We start from the raw sequence: 23,145 nt of genomic DNA, 5'->3' as shown, positions 1-23,145 counted from the left end.
TTCGGTTTGTAGAACTATTCTATAAGGATTTCAAGTGAAGCATACCATATGTTTCAACACATGAAAATAAATTTTCATAATATGTTTAACAATTAAACATACATAGGTATGATCTAAACTTCATTCATACATCTCATGTATCATGATAACTTTTAGATCAATACTAATTACATCATATTTAATATGTAATTCAGATCTAAAATAATTTTATATCTAAATTTTATCCTATTATAATGAATCATAAATTACTTTAGATCTAATCTAAATATATTTATGATCAAAATAATATATAAAAATCTATTCACTTATTTTTTTTATGAATCTAGATTACAACGATATCCCTACACGTCATAAGAGAATCCATCGAATAGGTAAAAGAGAGATTAATCTCTTCAATTCTCTTATGATCGGACGGTCTGGTGATCTCATCAATCCGAGTACTAGGCTACTAAGATCTGAAATCTAATTTTATATATAATTACATCAACGTACAATTATTGACAAAATTATTTTAAGTCATGAACATATCCTTGATCTCATCAATTATGTTCTTCATTTAATTCAATTAGATTTGATGTATCATATACATCATATCAAATCTAAAATTTATTTATATTAATTATAAAATATTAATTTTAATTTGATATCAAATAAAAAAATAATTATATATAAATATGAATGCATAAGAAATTAATTTCTGGTAAAATCTATTTTCACGTAGTGCTAAATTATGATAAGATTTAGATCTAAATATCCATCGAAATAGATACAATTTAAATCTAAAATAATTCTCACTTCATAAAAAAAATAATAAAATTAAAATTATATTAAAATAAATTTAAAATAGATTTTTAATTCATATTATTTTTATCAAAAATTCAACAACAGTAGAATTCTGTTATAACAGATTTATAACAACCTCAATCAACCATTGATTAGGCACCTCTAATCCAATCAAAATTAGATAAAAAATTTTATATAAATAGATTTAAATAAGATTTAATGTTATACAAAAAATCTCAATTATATCTTATGCAAATAATCATAAAAAATTCTATTTTATATGTATATATTTCAGACCTGCTCTGATACCAGTTGAAGGGAAAGGAATATTTTCTCTCCAGAATGCTAAGATTGCATCTAAAATTTTTTTCTAATATTCTACTTATTTATGAATCAAATTTTTATCTGAATCACAGTAGAACTAGGAATTAAATCTTAAATTATCTGATATAAACCTTCATGGAGGCCTGTATATGCAGACTCTCTACTTCGCATGCACATCAGATGCCGCAAAAAAATACGATGAACTTCAATCCAATTGGTTTGCAACTCAATCAATCGAGGGATAAGATATGATGATGTGACACCTCACACCAGTAAGTAGGATGCCCAAGAAGGATCCACACCCAAGGAGAGGAGGTGGCAACAAAGGAAGAGATGTAGAAGATGAAGGATCTCTCTCTTCGCACGCCTGTCTCTCTCTCTCTTTTTGTCTTCTCTCAAGTTGATTTGTTTGTTATTCTATTCTCTTCTTTTATCCATAGGTAGAGAACCTCTCTATTTATAGATGATTCTTATGACCCAATGAGAGGAGGACTCTTTATTCAAATCTGATTTGAATTGATCCAATACTCATGAAAGAAGAACTCCTACATGAGATATAATTGCCATCACTTATGATATCCACTTTGCACTCACTCTTACACCCACTTGGGATGCCCCAAATAAGTACCAAATTAATTTTTGGTCATACTTCATGAGTGGGTATTTTCAGTGCAAGTAGGAATACTCATATCTCATCCAAAATAAGTCCGATTCAAGTTCGATTCGAAATCGGTTCGAAATAATTTTGAAAGACTGTCAATTCTAAACTCTTTAGAACTTTTGTATCAAGTCTAACTTAGATTTTAGATCTATTTAAATCTAATTAATTTAGATCTAATTTAAAATTAATTAGTACTTAAATTCAATCTTCATATGTTTCATTAATCATAGATAGAAATTATTCATCTCCGGGATTGAACGTGAACCTCATGTGTAGTGCTAGCTAGACATAGTCAACTCTTCAATCCCATTTGACCCATAACTCAATTCTCAATCAAATTAGCTTATATGTTCAATTAAGTCAAGTACTTTTAGATTGGACATATAAACATAGGTCAATTCTTTCTTACTTTGTCTGACTTGTGTGCGTGACTCCATAGGTCCCAACACTAAGCAGGTAGCACAGAAATCAATTTCTACACTAATTGAGATACCATCTAGCAATGGTTTCTGACATCTAGATAGGTCAAATTATCGTAAAAAAATATTTTAGAATCCATACTCATGGTTACCGTATAATTCATCCTTTTGATCCTAGATGCTCTAGGATGGTCTCAGGTTAACTGTCAACCAAGATTGCTTTATCCATATTATATTTCAACCTTTCAAATCTATCTCATGGATTACCCTAGCCAAGGCTTTACTAAATTAAAATATAGCGATATATCAACTCCAATAATCCAGAGAGATCAATTTCATCTTGATCCACACACAGACTTCGCAAGTACTTGACTGTATCCAGTAGCCTACTGTCACTGCATTAAAAATTCAAGTAGTTCGGTACCAAAGCACAGTGAGTTGTTTGCAAGTCACTATGGTGATCTCAGATCTGAAGAATATTTATACCCATGTATTTCGCGAGCAGCTCTTGATAGCAGAATGCTCAGCAGGTGAGTCACTTATTCAGTGATGATGTACCCTTACATCTCATCTATATGCCATACCAGTGTCACCACACTCTTTAGTTAAGAGGACAACCAACCTATATGACACACAATGATCTTCTCTCGATAAACATCATCATCCCATGATGACGTATCATTTGATTGCGAACTCATTTAAGAACTATACGATAAATCCTCTCTTTATCATACATTAGCATAGTTCTAGAGACTTCATCACGGTATAAGAGTTCAAAAAAGATATCACTTTATGATGAAAAAATATTGAAATAACTATTATTCAATATTCAATAATTCATATACAAGGATGAACTCAATCATCACATGATTGATTTTAGGATATAATTTCCAATATTCCTACCACCAGTCGGTGCCTTCCCGTCAACTCCCCTACCTGACGTCCTTCAATCTTTTTATTTTTTATTTTTATCTCATTATTATCATTATTATTAGTTATCATTAATATTGTTGTTTGCTATATTTTATTTAGAAATACATTCAATCTTGATTTAAAATTTGATTCGATCCTAATTTAAAAATTTTAAATATGTTGCATTTCATAGAATCATAGACCCATCAGTTGATCAATGTAGGATATTCTACGGCATTCATACAAAATATATATTTAATTATATACTTTTATATAGATGCCGTAAAATATATACATTGGTCAATTGATTGTCTAGTTGGATAGTTTGGGAATTGTATTTAATTCTATAGGTAATTACATTATTCAAACGATATGCAGAGGGTTCGAGAGAAATTTTAGATAGTATTTTTCTTTAGTTCTCCTCACACATTTTTAGCTGTATGGGGAGAACTAAGGAGAAATGCTGTCGAAATTTTTTTCGATCTTTAATGCGTATCATTTGATTACTGTAATTAACCTATAGAATTGATGCAATTCTCAAATGGGATAGGACCTATCTATGCCTATTAATTAATGATAGGATGCATTTATCATGTAAATTTTTTGAAATAATAAAATAATTATTAATACTAAATTTTATGATTTTGATATTATCATAGATTTTTTTGAGAAAATGGCCAGTACTCAGGTTCATCTACTATTGTATTATGATGGCATAATACAGAATGATGCAGCTGGTATGCAGTATAGTCATCCTGCAAATCAGATGATTAGGATATCTTCATCATTATCATGTCAAAAATTATTAGACCATTTATACAGCAGTATTCCTGTAGACAAAGAAAAATATGAAATAAAATTGAAATGAAGATCTCCTAATCTGTCAGGACAGTTAATGTAGAGCAAGTATATCTTAGTTCCAATTGATGATGATACAGATGTTAAAAAAATACTGATATTTTTTTTGAAATATTCAGAATATCAATTTTTAGAATTATATATTGAAAAGGAAGATGTACCGAGCTTTGAAAACTATAGTCAGCTTTTAACCCAAGCAGACAATACTCCTGGGCCTTTCTCGCCTTTCATAATTCCTATGGTGCAAACTGATAGTATTGAGGTCATATTTGCAGAACAATATTCTACTATTGCTGGTCCTAGTTGTCCAATTATTTAAAGTTCTATGGTGACTTCTCCTATGTCTTCTGCTATGATGACTTCTCCTGTGGTGGAAGTAGTAGTAAGTATGGAATATAACACTCAAATAAGGATGATGACTGGGTAGTCGGTGGAATAAATACTGATAATCTAGGCTTTGAGTTAGATGAAAGCAATGATGAAGACTATTGGATGGACAAGGACAGTAGTAGTCATGATGATGATGAAGAAGTTGAGTATGGTGATGAAGATGTTCAGCCTAATATTAATGTAGGAGAACCTCAACCTCATTTGCATGAATCTCTATAATTTTTTAACAACATAAATTTAGATGATGGTGGTTGTGTTAGTGCTGGTCGAAGATTGAATTTTGATTATCAATTTTGGGACTCCTTGATGATTGAATTTTCTAAAGGTCTAATGTTTACGAGTAAAGATTATCTAAAGAGAGCTATTGATCTTTATCACATTATGAAGCATTGGACATACAATGTAGTTTAGTCACATTCAAAGTGGTGAACCGTACGATGTGCATCATCAGATAATGTTCAAAATTATAAATGGAGGCTTCGTACTGCATTGTTGAAAAAATATGGATATTTTTAAATCACAAAATATGAGGGTCCTCACACTTATTTGTTTATGGAGTTGAGTCGAGACCACAAACATATCAGTAGAAGGATAATTGGCACACTAGTCTGATATATTATTGAGAAAGATCTCAATGTTAAAGTTGAAGCAATTGTGGTAACCGTTAATGATCAATTTCAATATACATTATCATACAGAAAAGTATGGTGTGGAAAGCTGAAGATATTGGTTGATATTTATGGAGAATGGGAGCCGTCTTATGCAAAATTATCCTATTATATGGCTGCATTCCAACATGCAAACCTCGATACTATTATTTCATGGGATTTTTTTCAAACTATCAATTTCAATGTTTGGATTTTAAATTATATTTTCTGAGCTTTCAAACCATCCATCCAAGGTTTTAGCCACTGCCATCCTGTAATCAGCATTGATGGCATGCACTTGTATGGAAAGTTTAAAGGTAAGATGTTAATTACAACAGAAATTGATGTAGAGAATGAGATAGTTTCATTAACACATGCGATTGTGGATGAGGAGATGACTGTCAATTGGAGTTGGTTTCTTTTCCAGCTCAGAACATTTATCGTCAAAGATAGAAATGGAGTATGCTTAATTTTTGACAGGCATTCAGGTATATTAAATGCCATCACGGATGAATCTATTGGATGAAGTCTGCCACGTGCCTATTATCAATACTGCATAAGACATATCTGCAGTAATTTCAACACTCATTTTAAAAATGTGCAGCTCAAAAGAGCAGTATGGCAAGCAGGAAGCACTTATCAAGTTCACAAGTTCAACTTTATTATGGGTAGGATCAAAACAGTGAATGAAAAGGCTTGGAGTTGGTTGTCTAAGTTAGAAAAAGAGAAGTGGATATTGGCACATGATGACGGCCTGCGCTATGGTGTCTTAACTACAAATTTGTTGGAGATTTTTAATAGTATTTTATGAGGAGCTAGAAATATACTAATTATAGTTTGTGTTCAAATGATATTTTACCGTCTTGTGAAATATTTTAATATGAGATATGCCCAAGTCTTAAGATATATACAGGAGAATCCAAATAATTTTTTTACTTCTCATGTTGCTATTAAGATTGCTGAAGATCAAGTTAAAGCTAACTAGCATCGAGTAACAGCATTCAACCTTCAAAGAGGCATATATGAAGTACTTACAAGGAGAGCAAGAGTAGGGTTACGAAGTGGAGAAAATTCTCATACTGTTACTTTAATTGAAAAAAAATATTTTTGTGAAAAGTAGAGCATGTACAAATATTCATGTTCACATATTTTAGCTGTGTGCCAAGAAATTGCTGTACATTTTAGTGGGTTTATGGATAATGCATATACAATTACAGCATATATGAATATTTGGAGTGGGGAGTTTAATTTATTATCACATAAAGATTATTGGATGCATACACATATATTCAAATGTATTCCTGATCATCATTGTTTGAGACCCAAGTAGAAAGATAGACCAAAGTCAACAAGACTGTGAAATGAGATAGATGATAGGCAAATAAGAAGTAAGAACCACTGTGGCATTTGTAAGGAATAGGGGCATGATCATCATCGTTGTCCTAGGATACTTTAACACACTTCAACTTCAAGTAGTGAAAAAAATTAAAGACTCCGAACATGTATTTTCACTATTGTTGTTTTATATCCAGAGATGAATTGAATTATGTGTTTAAGTTGTATTATGTGACAATATTATATTTAAAATATATTTCTCATAAAATTGGTGGCTATCATATTTTTTATTTTTTAGTACACTTGTGATAATACCATTATTTTAGATTCATTAGCATTTTATGGCTTATGATCTGCGGCATCCCGACCCTCGAGACAGTAGTATTCTTACATTGCAGGAGCACCATCGATCATAGACTATTTTAGATGGCGACGTAAGCATTCCAATCCTACTCTTACTATTTAATTTTTTTTTGAAAAGTCATATACATTATCTAATTATTATATCTTATTACAGGAGTCCAGACACCTTCGTCTATGATGATTCGATGCTGACTTTTGGAGGACAGAGGACATCCCATATAGAGTGGTGGATTATTTACGATATCTTGAATTCTATGGAGTGTATCGGATTGGTCGCATACAGATGGATGTTGGTCTTATTACTGCTTTGCTTGAGAGATGGCATCCAGGGACACATTTCATCTTTCATTTGATGAGATGACCATCATATTACAGGATGTCAGTATCCTTATCGAACTATTAGTTAATGGCGATCCAGTTACCAGAGTTGATCCCACACATACCATTCTAGAGTGGCAGGCTTTATGCTTGCGATTGCTAGGGTTTGAGCCCGACGCTTATTTTTTCGATCATTCACGACTCAGGATAGAATGTTTGGATGATCATTATCGATATTTTCACATTGAGGATGATGCACCAGAAGAGATGGTGCAGCAGTATGTTAGGGGTCAGGTACTGCAGTTGCTAGATGGTGTTTTATTACCTGATACTTCATCGAACAAGATGAAGTTAATATTTTTGCCATTATTAGAGGATTTTGACTTCGCTCGTAGGCTCAGTTGGGACAGTACAGTACTAGCTTGCCTGTACAGGACTATGTGTCAGAGTTCTTAAGCTGACCAGAGTGAGATTGATGGTTATCTTATTTTATTACAAGTATGTGAATTAAAAATTTTTATTTTTAATATTCTATTGAATCTTAGATTGGGTATATCATTTAGAATTTTTTAAAAATTTATAAATTTGGATATAGAAGCAGATGTCGACTATCAGTCCATTACGACGACAGTTGCTCGAGATGCCACCAGAGCAGTATGACCCTGATGTTTCATTCAGACTAGATGGACCATTGAGATATAGGTATAAAAATATTACTTTTTTTATTTAAAATTTAGTATTATTTTAAATTTAATAAAATTTATTTAACATAAGTAGACTATGAAGCAGATGAAATGTTGCATTCAACATTCATCACGTATCGACGAGAGTGACACGGGTTTATAGGTGCCAGCTGGATACATTAGTTAATACACATAGATGGTAAATTTGATTTACTTATAAATATCATTTTATAATATTTATAATCTATTAAAATTTTAGCTTACTATTTTTTTTTATTTTAACTCTATTAGTTTTTGTGAGAGCCATATACAGATGAGATATTGGCTATATTGCCGCAGATGTATACAGTTGGACATGACATATGGACTGCTAGGGTGCCACTTATTTGTTTTAATGTGGTGGAGTGGTATTTTTTTGATCATGTCATGTGGCAGTTTAGCTAGGTTCAGAGCATCCTAGATCAGTTTGATTCCAACCAGAGACTTCATCATATTGATCGACGAGAAAGAGCTCGTATTGACTGGCGTATCAGACATGCAGAGTACATCATTATTTAAGATGCACGTCGAGATCACATAGTTCATGGTGATCTCATTTTGAGAGACCGTCCATATACTGAGGACTACATGGCTTAGTTTCTTAGCATTACAGTAAGAGTCATTGGACAGCCTCGATGTGTAGTTCTAGGGTACGAGGGTGAGAGTTCTTCTGTACGTCTTTTGGTAAGACTACGAAAATTATACTTTATATCAATATCTTTATTTCTAATAATTAAAATTAAAAAATATTTTATATAGTTCTGTTATATTTTTATTTTATATTTTATAATATATTACTAATTTTATTTTTATTATGTAGACTGATTTTATGTTAGGTCTTGTATTAGACGCTCGTTGTGCTTTATCTACGATTGATGAGAACGAGCGGATCCGCATACTGCGTGAGATGGAGAGAATAGGTTCAAAAATATTGGTGGCGATTGGCATTGATCCAGATAGCAGTGCGCCTTGGTATGGAGCACTCGATGCACCACACATGAGATATACGCCGTCACCATATGTTTCACATATGCCATCACTGCATATTCTGTAGATGTCATCACTACACGCTGCATAGATGCCACCACCTTTTGATCCACAGATGGCAGGGCCTTCTTCTTCCTACATGCCCCAGATGACATCATCGGGTATCAGTTGGCCACATGAGTATGATACTTTCTTTTCAAGGCCATCTGTATATCCAGATGAGGAGATTGAGGGTGTCACTCAGTCTGCAGATGCTTCGACAGCATAGCAGACCATTCCTGAGGGGATTGAGGAGGTTATTCTTGAGTAGCATGACCAGCAGACCTCCACTGATATGGGGGAGGAGCCATCACAGCAGATATAGGAACAGGAGTAGCCGTTGAGGACCTTCCTGAGAAGGTCCAAGTGACCACGGACACCACGACGTCCTTGTGGGACTAGTATTTTTTATATTTATACTTAGTATTTTTTGAAATATTTATTGTACTATTTTTTTATACTTGATATTTTTTATTCTATTCTATATTATTAATTATTATTTTTATCAAAGATTATTTTAATTTTAAGTGATCGGATGTTATGCTTTGTGGACATGGATACACAGTCTTATGTGTCTTAGAAGATTAGGAGAGAAAAAGTTATGCTAAAAAGACTGAAATACCAAAAAAAAATTAAAGTAAAATACCAAAAAATATTTTAAAAAAAACCTAAAAAAAATTAAAGTAAAATAAAATAAACTTTAGTTAAATAAACTTTAATTTTAAAAAATTCAATCTTAAATAAATTTTAATTTTAAATAAATTTTTTTAAATAAATTTTAACTATTAAAAAATAAAAAAAAATTAATTTTAAATAATTTTAATGCTCCCTAAAAAAAGAGAAAAAAAATAACAAACATAGTGGTGCCGACCAGTACCAGTGCCGTGCAGATCGTACTGGTACCATATCATCATCGTACTGACCAGTATCGGTGTCGTACTAATCTATACTAGCCTAAACCGCACCGAACCGAGCAGTTGGTGCTTGCATCATGCCGTATCGATACCATACGAACCTGTATCGACCCATATTATTTTTTTTCTCTTTTTTTTTTGGGGGGCATCATTGAAGGGTTTTGAAAATATTATTTAAAATTAAAATTTATTTTATTTTTTTATAATTAGAATTTATTTAAAATTAAAATTTATTTTATTTTATTTTGTTTAAAACATTATTATGAATGATGATTTATTTTTTTCTTTTTTTGAAAATATCATTTGAAATGATATTTTTGAAATCGTTATTTGAAATGATGTTTTCAAAAATACCATTCCAAATAGTGACTTTAACTTTTTTTTTCAAACATATTTTTTTCTTTAACAAATATTCTCATGATGCCTCTTGTACATGCTTAAAGGGATTGATTAATTATCATTTATATCTAATTTTATTTGACATAAATCAGATTAAAAAGGTAGAAGATTCTTATGAGATAAGAATCTACCTTTTTAAGATAATTGGATTCCTAATATATGTCAGGACAATGTCTATATGTAAAGGGTGGTATCTAGGATTTCATAGGATGAATTTTTGATCAACAAAACTCTTCCTCTCTCTATCTCCACACCTCCTCTCATCATTTTCTTTTTTTCCACACTCAAAAGTTGGGTGCTCTCTCTTCCACATGCCAAGAAGAGGTATTGGTGACTTAGAGATCAAGGATCGAGGAAAAGAAGAAGAAGGCTGCAGATCAAGGAGATAATCTCGAAGTTAAGATCAAAAGAGTTGATAAAAGTCTTCAAGGTCAAGGTTCTTCTTGAGAAGAAGAATCTTTTATGAGAAGAAAGAAGTTTGAGATTGATCCCTTTGGATACCCATAGAGGTCGGACACATGTACGGCTCAACCTTCTACAAATTTGAGATCATCAGAAGCAGTGAATATCTACCCCCACCAAGGTAATGAGATCTGATCTCATAAATTTTTTTAAATTCTAGATTGATGATATGTACTTTTTTCTGAGCTTGGATAGGTTTAGATTCGATTTCTAGCATGTAGGGTTAAAGGGTTTAATCCGTTTTATTTTCTACTGCCTGTTTTTAAAGTTTTAAAATCTACACATGCTGCGATGTTCGTATCAGTAGTTTCTAAAATTCAAACTACCAATTTGATTGATAATTCGAATATGATCCAAGCCATTGATCAAGTTGTACTCCTTTTGATATGCTAAACTCTTTTTGATATGCTAAAATAATTCTAACTCACCTCAATAGAGATCGTTGATCTAAAAATGATCTTAGTGAGTTCTCATGATCTGCCAGTGACGTCTCGCAATATATAGTGACAACCCAATAAAATAGAAAAATAAACCTCTAGGTGTAGTTATCATGTGATACAATCCCTCTATCAAGAGTCCCGACTGGATGAAGGTCATGGAGAACTCATCAAACCCCATCGTCAGTCATATGCTAGATTGGCTCGATTTGAGTTCATTTATGAATCCCATGGAAACTCTTTTTCAATATTCACACTTACTCTGGTCAGAGATTTTTCTGAACTCAGTCTTACGAATTGCATAGAACTTTTCTTTTTCTACCAAGGTCGATAGATTTCATCTAGGTGTATCCTACTCCAAATAATAAATCTAAACCTACATAGCCAACATACACAGCAAGCATCCATATGGCTAGAGACCAAGAGAACGTGCAATCAAACTATATAGCCTTGCTGTGAATAGCTAATACACCACAGATCAAAGAATCAGTCACACCACTGTAGCATCGAGAAAATCACTGACGAGTGAGTAGACATCTAAGTGGTTTCTCGTATTGGTCATGCTCAGTGCAAGTTGTTCTCTAATAACCATCTGCACTCTCATTTTAGTGTCTCTACACCACAGACTCAAGACTCATCTATCCTAAAGGGAGGTGATCCGTTCTCCGATCTTGAATGGATTGATCACTATCCTCCATAATGATCCTTCGATCGGGAGTATTTAGAAATTAACCACTAATGATGTATGTCTCAAATTCTCAACACCTTGAGAATATATAAAATCATCTTTGTTGATTTCTAGGACAAATCATGGACACATGGACACATAAACATGATTGGTAATTAAGAGTACCCAATAAGTACAAAATATGTCCTAGAGAAAAGTATGTGTCAGCCAAGATTAACTTCTAGGGCACACATCCAACACTTCTCTTCTCAAAGGAGGGTCTCTCCTCTAATAAAGGATGCCCCTTCCTCTGTTCATGGATGGAAGGAGTGGTTTCTTTTTATTTTGAGCTCCTCAATGGGTGATTGGAACTTGCCAAGCTGGGGTCGATCAAAAGCTTCTATATTTTGAGTTTCAAAATTAGGAGCCGAGGAAGAGGGTCGTTTTAAGATCCTTAGCAATTTCAAAGTTTCCTCCATCGATGAGTTGTTGTCTGATGAAGTCCTCTATAACATGGAGTTTAATCAAACAGATCCCAGGGGTGAGTAGTATAGTCATCCATCTTTTTTATTTCTTTTCTTTTTTGTCTCTGATCATGCTTTAGTGATTGCAGAGATGAGGCTTGAGGATCTTACTGAGATAAAGAGGAACCTTCCAAAGAAGAGGAAGGCTCTGACATCCAAAGGCACCTCCAAAAAGCCAAACATTGCCACGGTCGGCTAAAAAGAAGCTTTGGTTGAGTGAGCCTCAGTGATTGAGGCCACCATCATGGTGGCGATGCCCACCCCCTAGGCTCATCCCCACCAATCGCGGCCCCCATCCTTGCTGCTCGGTACAAGTGTCCCAACCATTTATGGCTCATGCTTCGACTCCTCCTGCATCTCCACATAGAGATGGGGCTTGGCCTTCTCCGACAACCGGCCCAAACAGACTGCCTCCCCTAGAAGACTAGGTGGATATGGATACTCACCTTCCTTCGATCTTGAGGGTGTGACTTTTGATGATTAGAAGGTTGTTGGGGAGCTGATTGAGAGAACGATATTCCCCATGGAGCTGAGGGGATCAACAGCATGGATTTGATGACCTGCAATGATATTCTGCAACTACCATGCATCAAATGCTTCCCTTGCTCTTTTTCATATTCTTTTATTCCTTCTTTCCTCCTCATCTCCTTCCCTAACATGGCTTTGGTGCAAATGATTCATTTTTCGATCATCTTTTTGAACTGCATGTGCAGAGTGGAGATGATGAGGGATCTACACCAACAGACTGAGTCTGCCACTACAGAGGTGTAAGCACAGATCGAGGCGGTCAGGGAGGAGGTCAAGTGCTTGAGAGAGGTGCTGAATAAGGCTAATGCCGATTTTGCCTGAAAGGAAGAAGAGCTGCAAGAGGCCACTACCAAGGTTGAAAAGATCGAGAAGATGGCCGAGGATCGGGTTGCCGATGCCAAATAGGAGGTCGAGGGGCAAATTGTTGAGGCCTATCGATCGGTAGTGGAGACTTTTAGGGCTTCGATGGATTTTGTGTAGAAGAAAGCTCAGGCGGTTGAGAGCTTGAAGGCATTGGAGGAATTTCATGATTCCAAGGTTGTGTTCAGTTAGGAGGCTTTTAATGTGAGGCACGAGACTAGATATAAGAACTGTCACTATCCAGTCGCTGCTCAGCTCCCTAAGACTGATCTCTCCTTCCTAAATGAGGATGAGGGGAAGAGGAAGCTGAAAGGGGGATGATTCTCCCCAAGTCTATGATCATCAAAGGATTGCTCGGGAGTGAAAGGTTGGCGATGGAGGTCTCCTCATCACCCACTGTCAATATTTCAATTTTGGGGGTAACTCCTTCAACTGAAGCACCCTCAGATTCGTTAGCAGTTGCCCCAAGCTCTCCTAAATTTTCAGGCGAGGTCAAAAGATGAGATGCCTTGTATTTTTATTCCTTTCTATCTGTTCCTATAAAAAATTTTCATCAATAAGACAAAATTTTGCTCCTTTCTAAATTCAAGTTGTTCTTCACATGTTTGTTTAGCCATGTTAGCATGTCCTAGGTGGTGTGTCCCTTCAATTTTCATTGACGAGCTTTTACTAGTAGCTTCTGCTGTATGGATTAGGTCTCACACAAGTGACTTAGAAAAGAAGGTCAAAGAGTTACATAAGAAGGCTGTGTTAGATGTATATCCTAGAAGCAAATATAGCTAACACATTGTAATAACTCTAGAACATAATTTTATACTTAAAAATATTGATTTGATCAATAAAAAGATATATTTATTTTCATTCAAGTGCGATGTGTCCTTGAATCATCTATGAAATTAATACTTACGATATTTATTCTCAAGATGTTGAGAATTAGAGGCATATATAATTAATTCTTAAATTACTTCAGGTCATAGTATCATCATGATGATGGTGATCGATCCGAATAGATCGATGCACAGATCGCTTCTTTTGGAATAGTGTAGTCTCTATTCTATAGTATAGAGATACTAAGTGATAAGTGGAGGTAGTTGTTAGAGAACAACCAGTATTGAGCGTGACCATATGAGAGATCACATAAATTTTTACTCGATTGTCAGTGATCATCTCGATGTTGTAATTGTGTGAATGTTTCTTTGATCTACGATGGTATAATTACTCATAGTGGGGCTATTGGAGTTTGATAACATATAAACATAGACTCTTTGAGTCCTTATAGTGGATATTGACAACAGTTGATCCACTATAGGAGTAGGATGCACATCTAGATAGAATCTATCGATCTTGACAGAAAGAAATAGTTCTATAGGATTTAAGAGGCTAAGTCCATTATCTGTGGCCACAGTAGTATGATTGATAAAAAAGAGCTTCCATGAAAATCATAATTGGACTTGAGCTAATCGAATCTATTACATAACTAATGATGAGGTTTGACGATTTATCCATGATTTGCTATCTAGTCGAAACTCATGATAGAGGGACTGAATTATATGAAAACTATTTTTTGAGGTTTGTTATTCAGTTCTGCTGGGTTGCCCCTATATACTGCTAGGTGTTACTGATGGATTATGAGAGCTCATTAGAATTATTCTGGATTGACGATCCTTATTGAGTTAGAGTGGAATTATTCTAATCCATTGAAAAGAGTTTCAATGATATCATGATAGAGATCATGATATATCTTACTATCAAACAGAATTAAACTTATGAGATCACACAAATAAGAGAACTAATTTAGATTGATCAATTAGACTTAAGAAGTTCTAATTGGATTAGGATTTAGAGAAATCCTATTGGGTTTAAGAAAGTCTTGCTTCTTGCTAGCACATGGTTAAACCCAATTCTTCTTTGAACTTGAATTCTTTATTTGATAATGATTAAATTAAGTCTAATTACATGATTAAACCTAATTCAAATTGAATTTGGAATTGGATTTATGGAGCTTAATTAATGGGTGCAAACATGCTTTGGATCAAGCCTTTATTGTGCCATTCAATTTGATCAAATTGGGTGTATTATATAGGGTGTAATTAGAAGGATCACACCCCCTTAAATTTGATTGGGGCATGGGGCTATAGGATAGCATGGATGGGGCGCAACCCCATCTCCTTATGGCATGAGGAAATGATATGGAAGCCAATAGTTGGCACCCCTCCCTTTTCCTTATGAGATAAGGATTAATTAATAGGTCTTAAGGCATTAAAAGGAGTCCTAATGAGATTAGGAATCTTCTTTAAATAAAAATTTAGAGTTTGGTTAGGACTCAAATCTAAAACCTATATAAGGGGGTCGTCCCTTGACCTTTAGGAGCAATCAAGCCCTAAGCAATTAGCCCACAACCTCCTCTCCGTGCCTCCTCTCTCTCCCTCTCTTTCTCCAATGCCCAAAGGGTTGGGCATCCACCTCTTCATGCCCAAAATCAGGTTGGGCATCCCCTCTTCCTTCCTCTCTTTAGTTGGTGGTTGATTTACATCAAGGAAGATCTAAGGAAGGGAAAAAGGCTGCTCAAGAAGTTGATCTAGAAGATCAAAGGTTGATCAATTATGTATGAAGAAATCAAGAGGATCAATCCATCTTGTTTTTGCATGGATACCTGTAAAGATCAGGCATTTGTGCGGTCAAAATTGAACCTATTCTTCTTCTAGATCCCAGATTGAAGAAAAAAAAAGTAAAATAGGTATGTGATCTAATCATATGATTTTATTTTTAGATTAAAATCAGTATATTTATTTTCAGCATATGTACTAGATCTTTAGATATTTAGATCACATGTATGTATGCTTAGATTAAAAAAAAAATTGATCTATTATTTCATTGCATTCTTACTTCAAAAGAGTTTTAAAATCTGCATACATCAGCACCATATCGAACTCCAATAGTGGTATCAGAGCCACATGTTTATATATATGAAAAGAACATGCAATTTTTGAAAAAAAAAATTTAAAATATGATTTTTATGGATATATGAGATGTATGGATGCTTGATTAAGATCTAAAATTTGATTTAGATCTGATTTATAAATAGTATATGTGATATATGATGGCATGCTTAGGATTGAAATTTACTTTTCATATGATCTTTAACTTATATATAAGATATAAGAAGATATGCATAAATCTAAAATTTAATTAGATCTAAATTTAATTCATGTATGAGATATATGATGGCAGGTCAAAATTTGAAATTTAGACCAAAATCAAAATTTTGATTCCTATATATGATATATGATTGTATGTTGAGATCTAAAATTAGTTTTGAGATCAAAAACTTAATTTTCTTGTAAAAAATTTAGATCTAAAATTTAGTTTTAAGATTTGAAATTTATATTTGTGCATGAGGGATTCATCATGGATAGATCAAATTAGGTCAAGTGATTGGTTTACATCTAGAATTTTGATTTGATCATAATGGGTCTAAATTGATTTAGCAATTGATCAAATCGAGTCAAATATTGATTAAGATTAGATCAATTAAGTTTTAGATCATACAATCATTATTGATCGAATCAATTAAATCGTATATATAGAATCGATTAATCTAAGGATCTAATTCAGCTCGATGGCTTCAGCCAGATTAGCTTGAGCTAACCTATTTGGATCAATTGATCAATTGATGTCTAAGATAAGTAATTGAAAGATAGTTATTTAATTAGTTCCATTTGTTGATCTGATCAATTTATTGATATCTAAAAAAAACAATGAGGGACCCCTACCAATCTCTACTTATCTAGTCAATTTGAAAGATTGAGTCTTAAATATGGTTGCTTAACGGTTTGGTTTAGCTCTTATCAATTAGATCAATCATATGATGAATGATTAGATGAGATCTAAATCTAAATCTTTTCATAAATATTAAGTCTAGAGGTCTTCCATCGTTGTAGTATACAGGCATGCTATTAGCGTTGATTGTTCACGGTTGGTCATAGTGGTTTAGTTGTATCGAAAATATGCAACCATTCTGTTGGTGCAAAAATCCGCCTGCGTCGGAGAAGCTGGAGTCGAGGGAGTCGCGGTCGTCATCGGGACCTGCACAGGAAGTCTAAACCGGAGTTGGGGGTGCTTCGACAAGACCCACCGACGTTCAAGTCAGTTCTCTGCCTCAACTAGAATGGAGTGCTCGAATGAAAATTTTAGCAGAGTTTTGAGATAGAAAATGAGAGCTTAAAGAATAACGTATCTGGAGTCCTCTTTTTATAGGCGGAGGGTACAATAGACTGATAGCGATGTTTGTAACCGTCTGGTAGTGGGCCGTTCAGAGCCAGGAGGAGTTTGTTATGGAGAGTAGTGGAGTGGAATCGTGGCCATCGCTGTGACTTGCCACGTGGAGTCTGTTGTGGGGAGTGAAGCGGCGTCTGTTATCGCGACTTGCCAGAGGGTGGAGGAGCCACGCGGTATCCGTCACAGAAAGTGGAGCAGAGTCATGGCCATTACTGTGGCCTACCAGGGAGTGATGGAGCCGCACGAAATCCGTCGCAGAAAGTGGAGCAGAGTCGTGGCCATTACTATGGCCTGCCAGGGAGTGATGGAGCCGTGTGGAATTCGTCGCAGGAAGTGGAGCAGAGTCGTGGCCATTACTATGGCCTGCCAGGGGGTCCAGGCCTGTTGGCCGAAGTTCGGTCGAGGTGCCTGGCGGAGAGAGGTAGCTATCCATCTGAGAGGAGCTCGGATGCTGCAAATCCTGTTGGGTGCCTTGGGCGTTAAGGTGGCAGGCGAGGACCACTTGCCGTAGGAGCTCGGTCAGAGGCTTTCCGCGAGGCAGTCTGATTTCGCACAGACTTCGACAGAGGGACGACCGGCGGTGGATGTCGGATGGCGCTGGAGAGGTTCGTCTGCAATGGAAGCTCGGATGAAGGCTTACAGTGGGAATCCGACACGGACCGCCCGTGGTAGAAATTTGAAGTAGATCGTTTGTAGCGGAAACTTGGAGTGGGTCGCTTGCGGTAGGAGCTTGAAGTCCGGCCCTCGTAGGAGTTCAGGGTGAGGTCTACCTGCAACAGGAGTTCAGGGCGGAAGTCTGGCTCCCGTAGGAGTCCGAATGAAGTCTTCCTTCAGTTGAAGTCGAGGATGAAGTCCGGCTCCTGTAGGAGTCCGGATGAAGTCTTCCCTTAGTTGAAGTCGGGGATGAAGTCCGACTCCCGTAGGAGTCTGAATGAAGTCTACCTGCAGTTGAAGTCGGGGATGAAGTCCGGCTCCCGCAGGAGTTCGGATGAAGTCTACCTGCAGTTGAAGTTGGGGACGAAGTCCGACTCCCGTAGGAGTCCGAATGAAGTCTACCTACAGTTGAAGTCGGGGATGAAGTCCGGCTCCTGTAGGAGTCTAAAGGAAGTCTACCTGTAGTTGAAGTCGGGGACGAAGTCCGGCTCCTTTAGGAGTCCAGATGAAGTCTACCTGCAGTTGAAGTCGGGGACGAAGTCCGACTCCCGTAGGAGTCTGGATGAAGTCTACCTGCAGTTGAAGTCGGGAATGAAGTCCGGCTCCCGTAGGAGTCCGGATGAAGTCTACCAACAGTTGAAGTCGGGGACGAAGTCCGGCTCCTGTAGGAGTCCGGATGAAATCTACCTGCAGTTGAAGTCGGGGATGAAGTTCGGCTCCCGTAGGAGTCCGGATGAAGTCTACCTGCAGTTGAAGTCGGGGATGAAGTCTGGCTCCCATAGGAGTCCGGATGAAGTCTACCTGCAGTTGAAGTCGGGGACGAAGTCCGACTCCCGTAGGAGTCCGGATGAAGTCTATCGGCAGTTGAAGTCGAGGACGAAGTCCGGCTCCCGTAGGAGTCCGGAGGAAGTCTTCCCTCAATTGAAGTCGGGTATGAAGTCCGGCTCCTGTAGGAGTCCATCCATCGTGGAGAATCCGGCCTACACTGGTGGGAGTTTATTCGTCGGCAAAACTTGGGAATGTTGCAGAGGCTCGGCCACCGGAGAGGTTCGGGAAGATGTTGCCGAAGGTCGGACGCCGGTAGAACCCCTGGAGGATCACTCTTGACACGAACTTCGGTTGGGGGGGTATTTTATACCCAACACCAGTCCTCCTACTTTCGAGTTCGAGTTTCAAATGAAGGAAGTATAAAAAAATTTTCACAGCTGAAGTTGTCCCCTTGAATCCTGTGCACGATCGCCCTCAGATATTCTGGAATTTAATGCACGCGTGCCGGAGTCTTGTTCCAATTAGGGCGATCCGAAGGATCCTTTCAGAATTTCCACCGGAGCATAGTCCCGAGTGCCACACCATAATGGTCCCGCCAGCGGTCAGCCCTACACCGCGGTGAGTGAGACACGTGGCGGGCATTGGTTGACCTAGGGATATCTGCCACCATAACTGTGCCAGGCCCCGTCGCTTATTTAAGCCCCCTCCTTCCCTTCGGGGACTTCATCTCGCTTGAGAGTCAATGCCTTTCTTTTGCTTGAGAGTTTAGCCACCCCATCGGTGCCCTTTTCGACTCTGGGCATTCTTCGCACCAATCTTCGCCAACTCCGCCGGCTCCCCGCCGCCTTCAGTCTTTCGAGCCCTTTCGGGGGTTCTCCCATCGGGGCTTCTACCCTGAAGGCCAATCTCGAGAGGATGTTGTGGATCGAGAGGAGTAGGAGGGGGAAGACAGTGGTCTGCGAGTTCAGTGGCTGCCGAACGGTCACTAAGGGTTCCCACCACCTCAAAGGGGGCTCGAGGGAGAATTCCTTCAACAACAGGGATTTAATAACAGAACCAATCGGTGAGCACGTTCCACCCGAGAATTTTGGAGTAGTTGAACGAGGTGACACCGGTCAAGGGGGTAGAGTTGTCATCATAAGCTGTGGCGGGTCTCTTGACGTCGTCGGGGTCGAGGGACTAGAGGCGGTCGGCACTGACGGTGGGGTAGTAGAACTTGTTGCGGGGATGGTGGAAGTAGCGCATGCCTACCTTGCCGAAGTACCTAGGATGGTGGTCGTCGTGGAGCACACGGTGGTGGTGCATGCCTCCGGCGTCATCGCGGCCTTCGGGGTACTTTCGGTTCTTCCTGATACAGGTCATCGTCGCCACTGCCATCGCCATCGCTGTCCTTTGAATTCTATCCCCCCCTTTTCCTCCTAGGGTTGGGGTTTCGGCAATGGAGCGGAACGAGGCGAGGGGCGAGAGCCGAGGGATTTATCACATGCACTGAAAAATACTGCTTAAAAGGATGGAACTGGAAGGAGAAGTCGAGAGCTTGAAGTGGTCCCTAATGCGTTCCTTTCGAGTCTTGTAGTAATGTTCTTTTTCCTCCGCCCTCAGGGTCTTGTAACGTACATCTTGTTAATCGAGAATGAGAAGGAGATTTTATTACCTTGTCCGCACTTTGCATCACATTGTCACCTGCCAAACTTCTTTCATTCACCATTGTTATTGTTGTATTCTTCTCCTCTTTTCCTTTTCGTCTGCTTTCTCTCTTCTTCCCCCCCCTTTTTTTTTTGTCGACGTCGTCCAGAGGTTACTGGTCATTGCCGCGTCGGCTCGCTTTTTTGGTCATCTTTCTTCTTCAGCCTTATGGGCTCTGTAATGCATATTTAGTAAATAACATAAGAAAGAAATTTTTCACTACTTCTTTTACTCACGTGTTGAATAGTCGTTTGTCGAGCTTCCTTCGGCTTTTGCCTTGTTCGATATCGATGTCATTCGGAGGTACCTGATCGCCATCGCATTGACCCATCCTTCTGTTTATGGCCACTGATTTGTTCGGGACCACTCGAGTTTGATGCCTCCTTTCAGAGTTCGAGCTCAAAGATCTAAGCTTCTCGTCGTCCTGAGGAAGCCATCTTGTCCTTGGCCTGTGTTGAGAGCTCTTTTGGAGACCAGAGATTTTGATGAGAACCCCCATCCTTGATGAGACGAGGTCCCCTATATTTTTAATACGATTTGTTTTCCATTTGTCGCTGATGTAGTTCGTCGATTTCCTTTTTAACTCCTTCCCCCTTTTTTTTCTTTTCTCGAGTGAGGGTTTTCCCCCTGCTCTTAGTGGGGTCGCAGGAGCGTAGAGGGGTCGCTGGGGAAGTTTCCTTTTTCTTATCCGGTCTTGAATGACCAGACCTTAATTGGTGTCGGGATGAGGTTCTTCCCCTATTTCTGATGTAATCGGTTTCAGCTCAGGTTAGGACGTGGTCCTCCTCTTGTCTCTAACAGGGCTATGGGGGCACATATGGGCGTTGCGGGGCCTCTCCCCCCATCCGATCTAAGTGTAACCGGGCCTTCGACCTTGCTCATGTTAGGGCGAGGTTCTCCTCCTGTTCCTAATAGGACCGTGGGGGCACATTTGGGCATTGCAGGGCCTCTCCCCCCATTCGATCTAAGGATAACCGGGCCTTTGACTTTGCTCAAGTTAGGGTGAGATTCTCCTCCTGTCCCTAACAGGGTCGTGGGGGCACATCTGGGCGTTGCAGGGCCTCTTCTCCCATCCGGTCTAAGGGTAATCGGGCCTTCGACTTTGCTCAAGTTAGGGCGAAGTTCTCTTCCTGTCCCTAACAGGGCCGTGGTGGCACATCTGGGCATTGCAGGGCCTCTCTCCCCATCCGGTCTAAGGATAACCGAGCCTTTGACTTTGCTCAAGTTAGGGCGAGGTTCTCCTCCGGTCCCTAACAGGGCCGCGGGGGCACATGTGGGCGTTGCAGGGCCTCTCCCCCCATCCGATCTAAGGGTAACCGGGCCTTCGACTTTGCTCAAGTTAGGGTGAGGTTCTCCTCCTGTCCCTAACAGGGCCGTGGGGGCACATGTGGGCGTTGCAGGGCCTCTCCCCTCATCCGGTCTAAGGAGAACCGGGCCTTCGATTGTGTCGAGACAAAGTTCTCCTCCTGCTCCTGACACGGTTTGTTTTGACTGTCATTTGTAAGTTTTCCGAGCTCCATGGTCGCGAGAGGTCTGCTCCTCCAAGCTCCTTGAGGTAATAAGTTCCGGGCCGGACTACTTCTTTGACTTCGTATGGACCTTCCCAATTTGGGACAAGCTTCCCTCGATCCTGAGGTTGCGAGACAGCGGCTCGTCGAAGCACTAGATCTCCTGCTCTAAAGACTTTATTTTTGACCCAGAAATTGTAATAGCGGGCGACTTTCTGTCTGTAGACTGCCATCCGAACTTGAGCTACCTCCCATTTTTCTTCCAGCAAGTCGAGGTTGGCTTTAAGACCTTGCGAATTGTGATGTTCGTTGAATGCCACGACTTGTGCCGATGGGAGCTTGAGCTCAATTGGGATAACAGCCTCCATTTCGAAGGCTAAAGCGAAGGGGGTCTCCCCCGTGGGCAGTCTTTGGGTAGTTCGGTTTGCCCACAACACATGATAAAGTTTGTCTGCCCAAGTTCCTCTCACTTTTTTTAGCCTTGTCTTGATCCCTTGCAGCAGAGTTCTGTTGGTCACTTTAGCTTCGTCATTCGCCTGAGGATGGGCTACCGATGTGAAGTTATGGGAGATGTTCAGGTCTTCACAAAATTCGGCGAATCTTGCTCCCGTAAATTGCCGCCCATTATCAGTAATTAGGGTTCTCGGCAGGCCGAACCTGCAAACGATTGACTTCCAGACGAAGTTCTGCACTTTAGTTTCTATGATTTTCGCCAGCGGTTCGGCTTCGACCCACTTGGTGAAATAGTCAATCGCTACCAGGAGGAACTTCCTCTACCCCGATGCCATGGGAAAGGGTCCAAGGATATCCATCCCCCATTGCGCAAACGGTCATGGGGCACTTAAGGGTGTAAGCTCGATGGCGGGCTGTCTCTGGATGTTGGCATATCTCTGACATCGGTCACACTTTCTGACATATTCAATTGAGTCACGATGCATTGTCGGCCAGTAATATCCTTGGTGGAGCAACTTGTGGGATAGGGATCTAGCCCCCAGATGGCTTCCGCAGATTCCTTCATGCACCTCCCACAAGGCGTAGTCAGCTTCTGAAGGTCGGAGATATTTTAAAAGGGGCAAAGAGTATGATCTCTTGTACAACTTGTCCTCATAAAGGATGTATCGGGAGGCTTGATTTTTGAGCTTCCGAGCTTCTTTTGCATCATGAGGGAGAACCCCGTCTCTGAGATATGCCACCAGTGGGTC

This window comes from Elaeis guineensis, chromosome 8 (genome assembly GCF_000442705.2).
Source record: "Elaeis guineensis isolate ETL-2024a chromosome 8, EG11, whole genome shotgun sequence".
Taxonomy (NCBI): Eukaryota; Viridiplantae; Streptophyta; class Magnoliopsida; order Arecales; family Arecaceae; genus Elaeis; species Elaeis guineensis.
Note: the sequence above shows the minus strand (reverse complement) of the source record.